This window comes from Macrosteles quadrilineatus, unplaced genomic scaffold (genome assembly GCF_028750875.1).
Source record: "Macrosteles quadrilineatus isolate MER2022 unplaced genomic scaffold, UCM_ALF_1.0 Scaffold_2__2_contigs__length_208266976, whole genome shotgun sequence".
NCBI classification, from domain to species: domain Eukaryota; kingdom Metazoa; phylum Arthropoda; class Insecta; order Hemiptera; family Cicadellidae; genus Macrosteles; species Macrosteles quadrilineatus.
The window spans coordinates 207,058,372-207,075,286 of NW_026542595.1; the positions used below are offsets into that span (position 1 = coordinate 207,058,372).

A 16,915-nucleotide genomic window follows, 5' to 3' on the forward strand; every position below is an offset into this window, starting at 1 on the left:
TATTAGACCTCCCATTCAGATTCGGCTAAGTGTTATCAAAATTCTCTTTGTTAGCTAGTGTTGACAGTGGTGAATCAATTTTCAATCGCTGTTCTTCGTATTAATATTACATTTGCTTATTGTTCTACTTTTTGAACAGATTGTAAATTAAATAAAGTTAAAAAATTACCTATAAAAACGATACGATTTTGTTGTCAATACAGCAACTCATAAATTGTAGGACATATTATAACTATTAAGAATTTATCTGCAGTGTTGTTAAACGACTGTTCGTCACACCCCGATGAAAACCATTCCAATATTATAAAACCTTTTCACCCCTTAATAAATTAATTAAAGATAACTATCACTATAATATTAATTCCAACTCGTTTTATTTAAACAATGGTTGGTTAAACAAATCAATACAAACACACTTAATTGCAAAACTTTAACATTCTAACTATCAATACATATATGTGCAGGATGTCATTAGTTGGTTCTCGTCGGAAAGTGGTGTCTTCGCGGCGGCATATATACACTGGGCGAGCCACTAACACTCAAGGGAGGACCGAAGCCGCTAGGTGTTGGTAGCGACATTGTCCTACCGCTGAAATCACAAGCCAAAAGCCACTCACACCAACGCTCGGGACTACACTCGGTGTACTACCCTTGCGATTGGTACATTACACCTCAGCGGCCCCATTTGTTCTCCCATTTTTTTTTCGGTTTGTCCGTAGAAAAAACTTGTCAGCATATGCTAGTACTCAGCGGCGAACTTGGTCATTCTAATTTTACATTTCATAAATATAACCGATTTCGTCACGAATCTTAGTTTTTATGTAACCTTTTTGAACATGTATGAAAATGGGACAATTCTACCTACATTGGATTTTATGACACACAATTCTATAAATAAACTTACCTACAAGATACAATTTTTATAAGACCATGGATGGATATGGAACTATAACTATAAGCTGCTAAAATAAATTGCAGTTATGTCTGTCTGAAATGTTTAATAAATATGCAGACTATGTTCCAAGCATTATCACATGTTTGTCTGCCATTTTGGTATTCTGCATTAATCCGTTAATCCGTTGGTAATTAGTCCTGTGGTGAGATTTTTGAAAAGTAAGTTTTCAAAAGCCTAAAATATAATTTTTCCTCCAATACTTAACAGAGGCATCACGAATTAAATAGTTTACAATAAGGCGTAAATTCCAGTTTAGCTTGTTTAAACGTTGGTGTAGACAAAAACCAGTATTGAATTGGTATTGAATTACCAAACAGGATTACTAAACCTACTTGCACTCTGTCATTGGATCAATTCAACGACTTTTTTTAACTGCCAACAACTTTTACAAGGGAATGGAGTGTGTATCATGGTTATATTCATAGTTGAAGGGGCTATATATGAAATTTTGAATAAAACACCTAAATAAACTCGATTTTGCTTATTGAATTGTGTAAAAGTGTCAGTAAACTAGGCCAAAAAAGTAATTCTTTCACAGCGTTTAAAGCTATAAAACTAACTAATTTTCCAAACAATTAGCTTCACAACGAACACTTTGACATACTACATACAATGTCTGGACAATCCAACATATTTTTAATTCTCACCAAGTCAGATGCACAATGTAGCACACAGGTGACGTCAGCATGAGGTAACTCCTACATGAGTTTATAAGCAAATGTGGGCTGAGTCAGCACCCGCAATACAATAGTTACAATACAATACACCCACAATACAATGGAATCATTGCTATCTTCATCGGCGCCTCGGGTGGTATTCCCTCATCTCCAGTCACCGTTTGTAAGAGATGTTCAGAGATTGGTCTGGTTGCTTCACCCTGATGATTGATTATGTTGATTGGAGGTTGAAAATACAAAGGATCTTTTGACACTGTCAGAGCGGAAAAATAAATGGTACACATTTCCAAACCGCACAACCAGCAGCAGATGTTTCGAATCACCGAGAAACGAAGCTATTTTCAGAAGATGATTCTGTGTCTAACGGTGGAAAGTAATTCGTGGACTAAATATATTTGTCATCTAATGCTGGAAAGAACCTTTGTTTATCAATACGATGTGCAATCTTTAAATCGAGTTGTTTGAATACACACGTTTCTGAGCATTTGTTTATAGGGCTTCGATGAAAACTCATTAAGTAGTTTTACGAAACATAGTCCACCCTGTCATTACCCTTGCACAGATTAAGCAATCTGATTCATTGAATCTTGTTCACAAATTCTGACAAACAGGAAAACTGGAGTCTAAACATCTGCTACCTAAATCTGGAGTGGATGCTCTGGGATTAAAAGATTAGCATTTTCTCTTGCAGGAATTGAAAAGTGAAGAGGTTATCCACCTGATTATTTGGTGTGTTTAAGTTCACCTTCTCTTTGATCGTTAGCTTATTTTGCTCAAGGATTTCCACGCTACTCTTGTTCTTTTAAATTACCTGTCAACAAATTGTCTAAACATTTAAGTAATTTTGACATTGTCTTTGGAAGATTACCCTTCATCTAGTATCTCCTTCCACTCTTGCATCCTTGTTGAATTGATTCTTCCGCTTTTGTACCAGAGCTTTCCTTGGTTACCAAACAGAACATAGCTCTATCGTGATCATCGTGAGGAATATGCGATTTCTTCATTCAAGCTTATTAGAAGGTATCCTGCACCAAGGCCAGTTCTAGTGGTCGAGTCAAGGACAGGTTAAGGTTTGAAACGTCAAGGTTAGTTCAGCATGTCGTTTGATATCCATAATACTAATGTAATCACCAGTCTTGCTCAAGTAATTTCTACGTGGCCGTAAAAACAATCAACATAGCCGCAGGCTAATGGGAGCGATAAGGTAACGATGGATACATTTGATTGTGACTACAGTTAAAACAAGTTATTTTTCGTAGTTTCGTTAATGGTGTGGATAAAGAAAAGTTAAAAGCCAACGTAGCCAACTATAAACTGAAACACAGTCAACAATCGTCTTGGTCTTCCTGCCTTTGTCCACGTGTGTCTATGTAACTAAAAAATTAAACGTAGCAAGTTGAAATTCACAAGACGTTCTTAGGTTTTGACATGTGATGGTCAAACAGTCTTGGCAACCTCGTCCTACTTCCGCATCAATTCATAACTGAAAACAGACAAACTGACAGACGAACAGACGGAAAGAGAAATGACTGAAGGACAGACAGACACCACAGAAGTAACTCCCAGTCGGAACCTTGACCCATCACAACATAAGTGAAGCCTGGAGATTGAAGTAGTTGATAGAATTTACTGCATTGATGAACTCAAATGTCTAATGATAGTTTCAAGAAAGAAGAATTTAGGAGATCGCTGTCAAAAACGTTTCTACTGAGCTGATGTATCCATATTAGAACTAAAGGCATGCACTTCAATGGGTATCCAATATCTAAATAAAACAATCTCAAGCGCAAAGGAACTTGCAACTACTGTTCTTTAGTCTGAAGGCGAGAACCTTTCTTTGGTTGCAGAAGAGAAACTTGAGAGTTTTGAGTGTAAAGTACATTAATAATTAATTAATACAAACTACTTTGCAGCTTATTTGTTTATGTTCGTAGAGTGAACATAACTAACACACGCCCACGAACTACCGTGCGCTACTAACGTGTACTAACACATTACGTGTACGTGTACGTGTGTACTAACGTGTGTTGGGCCCACGGACAACATAACTAATGATTAACCATCACAAATACTTTATATCCCTAATATCTGTAATACATTTTATCAATGTAAAATTCAAGAACAAATTTTACTTGATTCATCTTATGATGTAGTTACGAAATAGAACACACATGGTGAAGAAGGCCACCTCTTCCCATGGCCTCGGTTTTGAGGGCCTCTCAGAATTCGGCCTACTTGGCTATCAGGCCTCTGGTAAATGGTTCACACAGACCGTTGGCTAAGTACGCCACTTGCTCACTCACATCAACTGATTACAGAGTACGCATGGCGCATGCCCCGCCAGATTTGAGGTTATGTTGACCAGCTGATTTCTGATTACTCAGCTGATTACAACCTAACGAATACTGGGATATATACAATGGCATAAATTAATGACAAAGCAACATAACCTAGAAAAATTTCTAAATTCGTCTCTTATTTGATACAAAAATAAATGTTTTTTGTTGTTTTGGATCAATTTTGAAGCAGTTGTCTTGTACTGTAATTAATATTCAACATGTCTAAACAACTGGTTAAGAGAAAGCAAAATCTGCAACTAAAGTAAATTGTCTTCATACGATTCTCAATGGAGTGGATAGTGTACTAATGCATCAGTGTAAAACAGGTAAAACACTCCCTACAGTGTGGCATAATTATTAATATACGGTTGAGCATACTGTATTTAAAATATGCTAGTTCAATTAATTAGTTAATTAAGTTTGACGAAGACTCAAGTGTGTGTGTGGTAAAGTGATGGATATTGCACCGAAACGTGACTTAATCATTCATACAATGATTTTCTGGGCGAATCATTCGTGACAATATGTCACGATGATGCTCTGAACGATCGATCATTGAATATTCGTGATCGAATAATCTAACATATTTTTCGACAAACATATAGTTTGTAATCCGTCCTTAATAACTTTACTAAATACATGTAAAGTTTAACCACAAGAGACATATTCCCACGAGTAAAACCCCCTATTTATACGTCGTACTACACTTACAATAAAGATTAAAAATACAATAGACTATAACCACAGCTTTCGACGTGGAAGATCGAGTCAAATTAAATGGCCCATTTATGGATGCGGAGGGGGAGGGGTTCATTGCACAAGGAAAGACACGAAGATCACGACTCAACGCCATCTCAACATAGACCAAAGAAGACTTTCCACAATTGTGAGTATGCTGAACATACATGTGATTTTGAATATGGTAAAAATGGTGTGTTTGGGTCAAATGTGCATGGTTCAAAGAATACGGACTTAAGATGTTCTACGTTTGGTTAGATACCAAATCAATAGGGCATAAACTTAAATTTCGGTATCAATAGCTTAGTTCGCAAAAGAAGATGCAACCTTCGAAATTTCATTTGTAACGTCTTAAAATCTCCGTTTTAATGGAAAGCATCGGTTGATAGCCCAATTCTGATGGATGCATTTGGAAAAACTGGAAGGAGAGTGCCAAATCTTGGTCTTCGGTAGACGATATCGTTGTTGAACTCGCGAAGATAATGGCTTATAATGACTGGAGAAACGAATCCGAAACGACAACCAGTTTTCCACAGTTCAAGTGGCAACCGAAGATCGAGATTCAATAAATGTAGACCTTAATTTCCAAAAGGAAACACTACCAAGGCCTGTAACCTAAGAACCATAGACGTTGACGCTACATTTAGATCCAAAGAACTTATGACTCCGAGTGATTACTGTAGAGGTGATAATTTTCAACATACAAAGTGAAGAAACCAGTTGCTGGACCGTGACCTACGAGGGACCAGTCGACCAACCGGTTGTTGAATATGCGGCGACCGTGTGGAGGAGGAGAGGGGTCTCTGACCGGGGACTGAGGAAAGTAGTGAAAATCCAGTCAAAATATGCTATTGGTCCAATAAGTCCAACAACCTGACAAGGAAACCGACCACTGACAGGGTAGATGAGTCAGTTCGAAAACTAGACAATCTCAAGATAAGTCTGTAGTATAACTTATTTTTTAAAGGTTTAATTCCATCTTCCAAAAAGGATTAATATTCAAAATACACCAAAATTCAAAACAACACTGAAAAAATATTGAATACCTCATTGGAGCAAAGGTTTGTGATTGTAAAAAGGCAACTGCCTATTTACATATCATTAAAATGTTAAATTGAGAGTTTCATTGAAACATCTCAGAGTGAAAACCTTATTAAGTTTCTTGGCCGTGAGAACATGTACCTCAGTGGACTGGTTGGCCAAATTGAAGTAATTAGGGCAATTGTTTTAGTAGAAGCCGTTACGAGAGACGTGAACCAATTTTGGCATTGGACTTCAAGTTTAAGAAAGCTGAAGAAAACTTGTTGCTTGATGTAACTATATAAAGTTCCAACATATGAAGTAGGAAACTGTATTATCACCACTTCGTATAATTGATATTGTATTCCTCTAAGAAATCATGAATGGATATTTTCTAGTTACCTAATGGAGAAAGTTTTTGTCCTAGGACGCTAGGTACGAGCCCGGGATTGTTTTTCACATTAACTCAGGCTAGACCTAGGGGTTGCGACATTATCACTTCGATAAAATCCATTGGTGATTTGGCAGGATTTGAACCCGGGACCTCAGGGAACGAAGTCCCGTGCTCTAACCACTAGACCAGCTCTCTCCCACAAAGAAATAGTATTGAATTATTCATATTTATCAACTTTACTTTCAACCCGACTGGATAGTATCTTCAACATCAATAAGAATCTACATTAAATGGAAATTAGCATTAGAGTGCAGGTTCTTTTCTAAGCGGTCGACCTATAGTTAGTTCAGATAATATGTAATTCACGCATGTACAAACGTCACAACAATAAAAGCCGTTGACAATTCAAAGGAGAAACCCTTTTCAAATGCAATGACGTCAATATTAACCAGCTGAATAGTAAATATAAGAAAATCCAAACAAGACGAAAGAGAACAGCTTTTCGTGACATTCCGGCACGCGCAGGCCCAAAGGAAGCGTAGGACGACAGCATTGTCTGTGACGCCCATTTCAATTTTAGGGCCCCCACTTGTTTTGAATTGACAATTACTGCTTGAGCAAAAGGGCAGACCCATCAAAGGAAACGTGGCGCCGTTGTAATAAATGTTGACGGTCGGATAAGTTCTTGGGTGGAGAGACAATTTACCTGACTGATCCGCCATTTGAAAACCCGCATGGTTGGTTAGTAACAGGTACTATCAGTTCTTTGCGCGTCCATAATTTATTTGTATAAAGAACATACGCGGGAATCATAATATAACTCATCTCATAACTCGTCCGGTAAATAACGGCGCGATGCCGAGGAATAAACCGTGGGAAATGTTGATGTACAGCAGTGAACTAGATCTTTGAGCATTGTATATCCGAGGAGATGAAATGTAACGGAGAGAATCTTCCCAGCAGATACAAAGTCTACACTGAGGATAATCCTTAGTATCCACAGCTGTTTCGTCTGGTGTGATTTACTTTTTGGGAACAAGCAGTAATGGAGCTGAAGAAGAGGAATTTTCATGATTGTATATTACAAATTGGCAATCTCAAGAATAGTGGATGTGTTTTGTCTAAGACATCGTCCAGGCAATAAAACAAATTCGATTGTTCAAACATTCTCTCTACATTTTCTTTCTTGTTTTGACACTAATATCCAAAACATGCAGCTTAGATACTTTTTTCAATAATTTTCACATTATCAAGTTTCAAGAACAATATTTCATAAAATTAAATAAACGTTGGAATGACTCAGTACCATTACGATTTTCTATCACAAGGAAAATCCCTTAACTGACTGCTTGCATGCTAAGGCGAGCGCAGTGACACTTGGTACAAGCAAGATTATGAAATTATGGTCTCCTAATAACTCGAAGAAGATTACTCATTCAACTTAGTGTTTACAAGCCACAACATGATGCTGCAACCTACATTTTGGACATTTCACACCAAACACGGTGTTTACATTCGCAACAAGTAAACAAGATTGAGATATACACCAAACCGGAATGGCGGTGCCGTTACCCATCGTCAGAGGCGCGATGGCGCGTACCACTCGATGAGAAGACCGTAACCGGTCCAGTCTTCACATAGAGCAATTAGTTTGACACACGGGAGCGGAGCGAAAGATAAACCGGGTGTTACGAGGGCAGCCACGGGGGGCTGGGACCTGCGGTCGCGGATGAACATCAGGACAAGGTGTCAAGACTGCAGACAAGGAGGCGAAGTAGAAGAGTTGGTAAAAGAAAGTTACAGCAAGACTGAGCCGATCTGTAAGATCAAAAAGTATTTGAGCTACAGCTCCTGTGCAGCGTAATACAGGTTTACATTAGAAATCCACAAGAAGGTGCATAGATAGAATAGCATAGATTCATTGGGGGATCCATAGAAACAGTTCGGCGATCGGTCTATATTTGTGACACTAAAGATTACTTCGTGAACCTCAATGCTTGCATCGTGTTTGGATTGGTGACTTGCAATGCACCATTTTTTTCTGAAAGTGTCACTGCATTACTGAAGTAAGCTCTAATGAAGCTAGGTCTTAGTATCTAAGTGGAAACCAAATATGCCTAAACTTTCATATTTATCCGTGAACAACAAACTGAAATAAAATATATTTACGTATACTTCCCTACACTCATTATTGAAACTTGCCCTGATACCCCACTACGAGATTAGATCATAGCGATGAATTATACCAAATCAAAGTAGTTTCGTGCTTCCATCTTGACGCTACTAAATTACGCCCTGATCAAAATCTCTCAACCCTAAATTCGTTGCCAATTGCTAGGTAATTCTTATCTGCTCTCACTGTTTACTCCTATCATGCCACGATGGTGCTCGGACGTCTATAGCACACTGGAAGCTGAGACCCATCTCAACGCATCAACAATGCTTGGCACAGTTTTCACGGCTGGATTTCCACGCTCGCGAGTCCCAGAATCGGGCCATCAGTACCACGGGGGGAGAAATGAGCATCTGGAATTACTTTCCCGCCAAAGATACTTTCCCCGTTCTGTTTTGATTGGCGATGGAAAGTGTTCGCTTGGGGGCGGTGACGCAACACCTGCAGCAATTAACCCAGACATAAGCCATTAATTGGCTTTTTATGGATTGCCTCACGTCGCCATTGCTTTCAAGGCATGGGTGACGGCAATCGCGCGATCTTTTAAGGTTTCGTAAGTTTAGACAATTAAAACTGTAATGACGGTGGTTGTAGATAGATTTGAAAAGCTTGAGCGTTGTTAGTGGAAACTCTGACACAATTCCTATTACTCAATGTTCAATTTAGAGTTTTGCCTCCGGATACTAGTAAGAACACCAAAATGCCATTTAGTACGTACGCAGTACTTTTATGAAGAAATTTCATCTAACAGTGTAAATTTGATACCTACACTGTTTGACACAGTAGGCAATAGGCATATTCTGCAAGGAATTGTTTGGTAGCAAAGCACTTGGCCTAACACAATCGCAGACAGGCTCTACTGTTACAGTGACCTATATCTTTTCCGCTTCATTAAAATAGATGACAGCTAAGAGACTTCCCCAACTCTGGAGTTCTAGCAAGAGCCTGAGGCATTAACGGGGAAGCTTGAAGTCACTGATTACTCCAGAATGATCGTGGTGTGATGCTGATGTCGACGTCCAGTTAGTTATAATCGACGACCGCCAGAGCTCAGGACACTCAGGTACCGTTCACTGCCATGAATATTGATCACAAAGTATGATGGTAACTGGATAAGGGTAATTCGAACAAATTGATTTCCAAGGACGTGAACGAGGGGATGTGGAATTTAACGACGAATCATTTGCTACAAAAGTTGCCTTATCTTATCTCAAAGACTTAAGTTTTCATTTGGTGCTGACCACCTGTCAATTCAATTAAATTTTACTGAAGCGTTGGCAATGCAGTTATGTGGTTGGCAACAAAAAGGGAAAACTTTATATTATTTTCTTTGTTGTGTATTTGGTGTAGTTCTCCAAAACTCAAGTAGGGCATATAATAGTATATAATCTGTTAAGCAAAGTTTCTTTTTTTAGATTAGTTTCATATTTGCCACAAACCAGCATCCATTTCTCTTGGCCTTACCAGTTAGATTTAACACCCAGCCCATCACACAAAAAAGGTCTTGAGTAGCTTCTAGCTTCAGGTAAACAATATGCGTACCTCTAACACTATCTTCGTATCATCACAGAACCCTGAATGGATATTCGACCCAAATGAGTCCTGGAAGATGGCTATCAATGGCTACGGGCTGTACTTTTACAACGGGACTAGACTTGGACTTTAAGTATGTACTTATCCGAAGAACTTCACGCTTCGCAGGATCCCATTTTACGCCCTATTGAACATGTAAAAGATGCGTCTGCAAGAATGTATACTTTCGACCTCGTGAGAGAATGTTGGGTGGAAACAGTTTCTGGTGTGACAACGAGTCATTGACTATATATACATATATAGTCAATGACATATATATATATACATACATATAGGTATATATAGTCAATGAACGAGTTTATTCATTTTAGACTTTGCAGTGAGACGAACAGAAGTAATCACATAGATGAACGACAATGAATAAATGACTATCAATTCTATACTTCTAATAAAGTGCTTCCAATGAGTCCGTAAGTTTATTGCAAATTGTAAATACTTTTCAATTGCCGAGGGCATTTAAACACACAACCCTCCAGAAGGTATAATATGTGTCCTCGAGTAGGCGTTTGATTCACTTCATATGGTGAGAAACAAATTTACGTTTCAACAACTCCATAAACGAAAAATGTACATTATTTTGATACGGAAACTTATGATGGCCTGAAACCCTTTCTAACAGCAACGATCTGGCAAAACCCGCAGTAAGTCCCTGCACAACAATGTCCACACAACAGTAGCGCAAGTGTGTTTGTAGGTTGTCGTTAATTGTGGCAGACGGGACGAATCGATTTCATGGATCCCATCTGAGCCCATTGAGGTATACGCACTTCACTATTCCGGTACTGGCGTCGTAGCCTCGGTGAAGACTCCGTAAGTGTTGTGGAGGAAATTTGCAAACATAGTGGAAAAGTTCAACAATGCTCTGCAGAGAGATCGCTATATTAGTGTTTACATTCCACAAAAAGAACTATCCTGTTCAGAAAGAATAGACGTGCTAAGGACAATTGATAAGCATATATCATGAGGGAAATCCGATCTTCCAAGTATTCAGTGAGCCTCGAGGTTTGGAATAGATGGAAACGAAACTCTTCACACGAGTTGAATGAATGACTCAACTAAGATCAGCACATTCCGTTGCGCTCAGTCCTTAGAATGCTGAGCAGAAAGATTCAGTAATGCTGCGATTCTTTGGAATCAACAAGCGCATGTCACATTCAAGTACGGAGAAAACAGTTCCCGTAACTTTGTAGAAGACGAACAATTGGAGAACTTTTTTTCAAATGTTACCCGCTCTAAGTTTAACACAGCCCTAGAGCGTTTCACTTCCTTAATGCAATTTGGCTTAGTGTAATCATTCTAAAAATTATTAATGATCAAAAGGGTAGCGGAGTGGTTCAATTGGGAGATTTTTAGTTCCAGAAGGTTGTCCTTTGTTATTATAGACTATAAACATACATACAAGCTCCAGACTTCAAAATCCAAAAGGTTGCATATGTGCAGAAAGTTGTGTGTAAATTAATATCATTTTTGCGGAGTGCGTCAGAAATTTCGAATTACAAACACATGTCAATCCGACCTGAAGATACGTTATATTTTGCACAGTATGGACTATAGTTGATTCAGTACAGCAGATTGGTTTAACTTAAAGTTGTTTGAACCATCTGCAAATCGACGGACGCAATCAAGGCCCATGTTCACCGGAACTAGTAATTCAAGGTAGTCGGTGCCAAGTGCCCTTGTAGTTTATGCCCGACCCACGAGAGCGAGGCGGGGTGCGTTACGATCCGTCTGGGCACCATGAGTTATCGCAGTTCATGGTCCAGCATCTGGCTGTAAATCTGCACCAGGTGTTCTGCAGAGAGATTCTGCGGATGCTGCAGCAAACTAAATCTGCTCACCAGGTGTTCTTCAAAGAGATTCTGCATGCTATTGTACTCGACTTCTTTGATGGCTGTAAATATGTACACTATGCGTTCTTCAAAGAGATTCTACCTGCAATTGCACTTAACTTCTTTTATTTCTGCAAATATGTACACTAGTCGTTCTTTAAAGAGATTCTGCCTGCTATCGTACTTGACTATCGTACTACTTAATTCATGTATTCATCTGAAGCAAATAAAATCATAACACTGAACTGTCAGATGTCCTACGTCATTGTGATGCTAATTAATGATTATTTCCGGCAAATATATGAACTCACTATTCGATTCCCGACATATTCACATGCTTTTCAGGAATTTTAACAACTATCCCTTAAAACGCGTGTGTTATTGAATTACACGTCATGCAATTTTTGTTTGTCCTAGATTGTTTTTCACATTACTTCAGGCTAGACCTAGGGGTTGAGGCATTATCACTTAGATAAAATCCATTGGTGATTTGGCGGGAGCGGGATTTGTACCCGGGACCTCTTGGACTGAAGTCCCGCGCTCTAACCACTAGACTAGCTCGCTCCCACAAAGACAGCGTCATGCTATTTGCGCAGACTCGAACCAAACACGCTTCAGGTGGTTAGGCACGTAATGACAATGTAGTTGATAGCGAGTTAGTGTACCTGTACACGCCCGACAACGAAACCCAGGAGATTACAAAAACAGGTCTGTTCCAATGGCCAGGAGCCACTCAAATTATAGTTTAGAGGCTGTAAATTTTGCTCGAAGGCCAAAATAGCTCCTAATTCTTATTATGACTTTCACTTTCAACCTGCTATCAACTCTAAGCTGGCCACCTTGAAGATGTACATTGGGCAATTGGGTTTTTGGGCTTGAACAATTTGAAACTACTGTACAATGGCCAGATCGAAATCGATAATTTCGTCTTATCGTTCATTACGTAATCAGTTATCGGGTTTAACATAAACACACATGTTGTGGAGTTATCAGTAAAACAATTGTGTAATTTAGTCAATTGAGAGCGGAGTTTCAAATAAGTTTAAAAATATATTTGTACAATTGAACTAGCTTAAATGTCCACTTCATGATGGTTTATACACGATTTATATTATTTAAGCCCTTTCTTGTTAAATATGAAGGCATTAAAATTACGGGGTGCAATATTTAAATGCAATACATGGCTCTTCAGCAATGTTTAACCTGGTTTGTAAATATTTATGGTATTGGTTAATATTACCTTTCCAATTCAGTGATGTTGTCAATCAGTGTTAAAAACTGCGTAACGTTAATGTGTAAGAAATTTATAACTAAAGCGAGGATTCTAACATGAAAAGGTATCGATGGTGAAAATTCCATAGATACAACCAAAGTCACAGCATGAACGATATTCTAGCATCAGCAATAATAAAATATAGCTAACAAATTAGCACTCTCTATGAGCTAATTCAACAACTCCTTTTTAGAGAGAGAAGTTCTGGCTTTTACTGGTCTACGTAGATTGAATGTCTAATTTAATATCCAATAAAACACTGAAATTTGCCGAACAACGTTGACTTGAACAACTTGTGGCCTCGACATGATGCAAATGTTCATCAAAATAAAACAGCGTGGGATTCTGAACGACAATCAAAGAACAAAGATTTACAACCGGAACTCTTGAAGATCCCACACATCATTGTAACGATTGTGACATTGGAGTTGTCATAATGACGTGACATTGAAGTTGTCGCTTCAATCATGTATGGTAACGATAGGTAGTCAACCGCCAACAGAGCACAAGATGAATTTGTACAATAAAACAACCAGTTTTTTAACAGCTTGTTTGTTTAGTTTGACTCATAGGAATATACATGACTCAATTAAACTCTTCAATGATGGCTAATTTATAACCAAATAGTTCATAATTAGGTTGACATCGTACCATGGGGTGGAACATTTTAAATCTTCATTCACTTGCATAGTGCGTCCCAATCTCAATTGATTATGATAATTGGCATCTCGTCTGCATATGGACCAGCTGTAGCCTTGCTTTACTTCGCATAGAAACTTGTGCCGTTGGAGTACTTGCTCTTGTACTTTTTCGCGTCACAGTCTTCATACTATGATAGTAGGTGAAAAAATTGTATTTCACCACAGTACTCTCTGTCACTAGCTTAATTGAACCGGGTCATTTTCATTCTAAACCTATGTTATATGGCAATGCATCTTCGTAGTAGTGTACCCTTAGTAAAAGGTACATTATCCACGCCAAGCACAAGTGGTTAATACTTTTAACATATAACATTAAAGTTGTAAACACATACGTTATATAAAGTTGTGCATTAGTTTGAACAGAACGATCGATCTTCCAAAAGTCTATAATACTGTGGTTTTGGTCTTTTGGTCTATCGCAACTCTACTTTTTTGTCTCAGTTTGTTTAATCAACGAAAAGACTGACGAACGAGGCACTCGTTATTCTTGGGTGGTTTAGTTACATGTTTTATAATACTTTGCATAGAATACACAAAAGTTTAACCAACTCTACCCATAAATTTGATATGTTGAGAAAGTATGTTAGCCATATCCAACATGTTGGACGGACATGTCGGGATCCGACGTCTTGTCGAACATATTGGACAGTGTGTGGGTTCCGACCCGACATGCTCGACGGATATGTCAGGTCGGATGCTCGGTCCGGTAGCACCACCCGACTCGAGCCGTCCGCCTGACATGTTGGACCGTGTGGTGGGAAACCGTCGAACTGCTCGCCCGCCTAGCCACAGTTTCCAGTAAACTTGTATTTAGCGAGTTATGCGTGATGTGTAACCGTCCCATTTTTCCATAATTTCATTTAATAAAATAATAAACAGTTGTGGTCAGAATTTATTTAACTCTACAGAGACCAGAAGGCGTTGTGGGCTGTCAAAAGTAAACTCTATTGCAACAAACATGCACATAGGGGCACGATATCCTGATGGAAAAGTGCAAGGAACTTTATCCAGAGTGTGATTTAAAGTTCGTTAAAAATAAAATTGAAAATTTAAGAGCCTAGTTCCATAGGCTCAAAAAATCCCTAAAATCATCGCTAAAAAATCCACCAGAAACAGCTAACAGTCGTCTAAAAATCCATCTCAGAACTAATATTTCACCTGACTTGTTGGGTAACATGCTCGATAGTGTGTGGGAAACACCCGACATAAGTCAGGTTGGATGATGGGTCCGTCGTCAGGTTGTAAGGTCGGGTGGCATGTTCGATAGTGTATGGGGGGGCTTTACCGCTATTTACGCCTAAACACATTTGCAACAAAATTAATTTAGTAGGGAAATATTAATACAAAAAAAATACCAAATCGTGCGTGGTTTTTACAATATACTAACAATTAATGTGATGATAAACAATTCTAAAAAGCTACTATCCTCGGTTACATAGGGAGTTATACAGCCTTTTACAGATTCGTCCCTCTATTTCACCTTACGGTTGACCTATATATATATAACTGCGCGTGTGCGTGTTTTCGTACATCAAAGTTACCCCGAGATATCGAGCTCTTGGTGATTTGTCTCGTGGATATACTCACGGGAAATACAACATCAGGCCCATGGCACGCTAGGAGAAGACACGGACATAACGCGAAACATCGTCAATAGTCAAGGATTAATTTCTTAAAAAAAATATTATCAAACTTGATACTTGCTATGAAAAATCGGGGATGAATTCAGTTCTTAGCTTAAAATTCTAAAGACTAAATGCTGAAGCTCAAGACATTGTATTCCTAAAGTACGCCAGAAAGGATTCACCTATAGCTTTACAATGTGCAAATGTAAATTACGCTAGCATTTTGCTTTAAATTTATTTCAACAGGTTACAGCAACAGCATCGGCTAAATTTCTTCAAGAAATTTTGGGACGCAATTTGATCCAATTTCAGGTTCTGTCACTAAAGGAATGTGTGGTAATTTCGTAGAAGATAGTTACTGCAATGAGGGTAGAGATATTACAAAATATTAATAGATCTCAGTTACACATCTGGCCAAAATAGAATGCTCAGAATTCTAAAAAACAACAACTATACCTAACGTCTAAATATCATGGGATTCAGTGCTTGATATGGTAAATTTTAGACTTTTTTCTTAAGGAACAAAAGTTAAATATACGGTTTTAGCAATGTAGTACGGTGCAATTAGACCTAAACCGGGACATCCAAAAAAAAAGTTTCAAACCAGTGCCAAATTGTTGAGTACACTTCCCTCAATATGTAACAAAAAGTTACACTGATTTGAGTGTCGGAATTGGGGGGGAGGGGGTGAAAATGGGGTGAAAATAGGACTTTTTTTACTTTTTCGCAAATACCTCAAAAACGGTGCGTTTTTCTTAAAACATAATCAATTACAAAAATAATCTACATTAAATTTCGAACAAAATGATACCATGCAATACCTATCTACTATGAACGGTTCAGGTAATATTGAGGGGTAAATGTGATTTTTTCTTAAAATTCTAAAAAAAAGTTGTTTCTTATCTGGAGGAAACCCATGGACACCCATAAAAAAGTTTCTAACAAGTGCCAAATTGTTCAATAAACCTCCCTTAATATGTGTAAAAAAGTAACACTGATTTGCGTGCCGGTCTTGGGTAGGAGGGTGTGAAAACGGGGTTGGGAATTTTATTCATAAGTAATTTTGTAAATTTTGTTAAGTAACCCTTTTTATTTTCCATTTTAACACAAATATAACTACAATATAACTAAATATGACTTACCTACCTAAAAAAGACAAACCTACCTAGATACGGGAACACGGTGAACTTTCTACCGTTTGAATTCTCAAGAAGATCGAATAAAAAATAACTGAAGTTACAACGATTTTTAGTTGAAAAATTATTGTGATCAAGGCTACGCTATTCAGGGTTGCCTCATTTTACTAATAAAAATCGTGAAATTTATTTATTTTTTATTATTTTAGAAGCTAAATAAAAGTGTTACAGACATTTTTTCATAAAATTAGGCATTTCTAGCAATTTCAATTTTAAAAAATTAAATGGCCGCCATTTTAAAACTTTAATTGGATTAAGATAATTTTTTTCTAACGTGGGTCTATTTTATCTCAACATACATACCAAGTTTGTTAATGATCGGTTTAAAAATTCAGAGATGAAATAATGTTTTTGTGAAAAAAAAAAACAAAATGGCAAATATCTGGTTAACGAAGCGATTTT

General features: G+C 38.0%; 1 protein-coding gene across 1 annotated transcript in view; it reads right to left on the reverse strand.

Annotated features, from left to right (window-relative positions):
• LOC128986022 (uncharacterized) overlaps positions 1 to 16,915 on the reverse strand; it is a 68,627-nt gene that overhangs the window by 44,005 nt on the left and 7,707 nt on the right. The gene's annotated exons all lie outside the window — the stretch shown is intronic.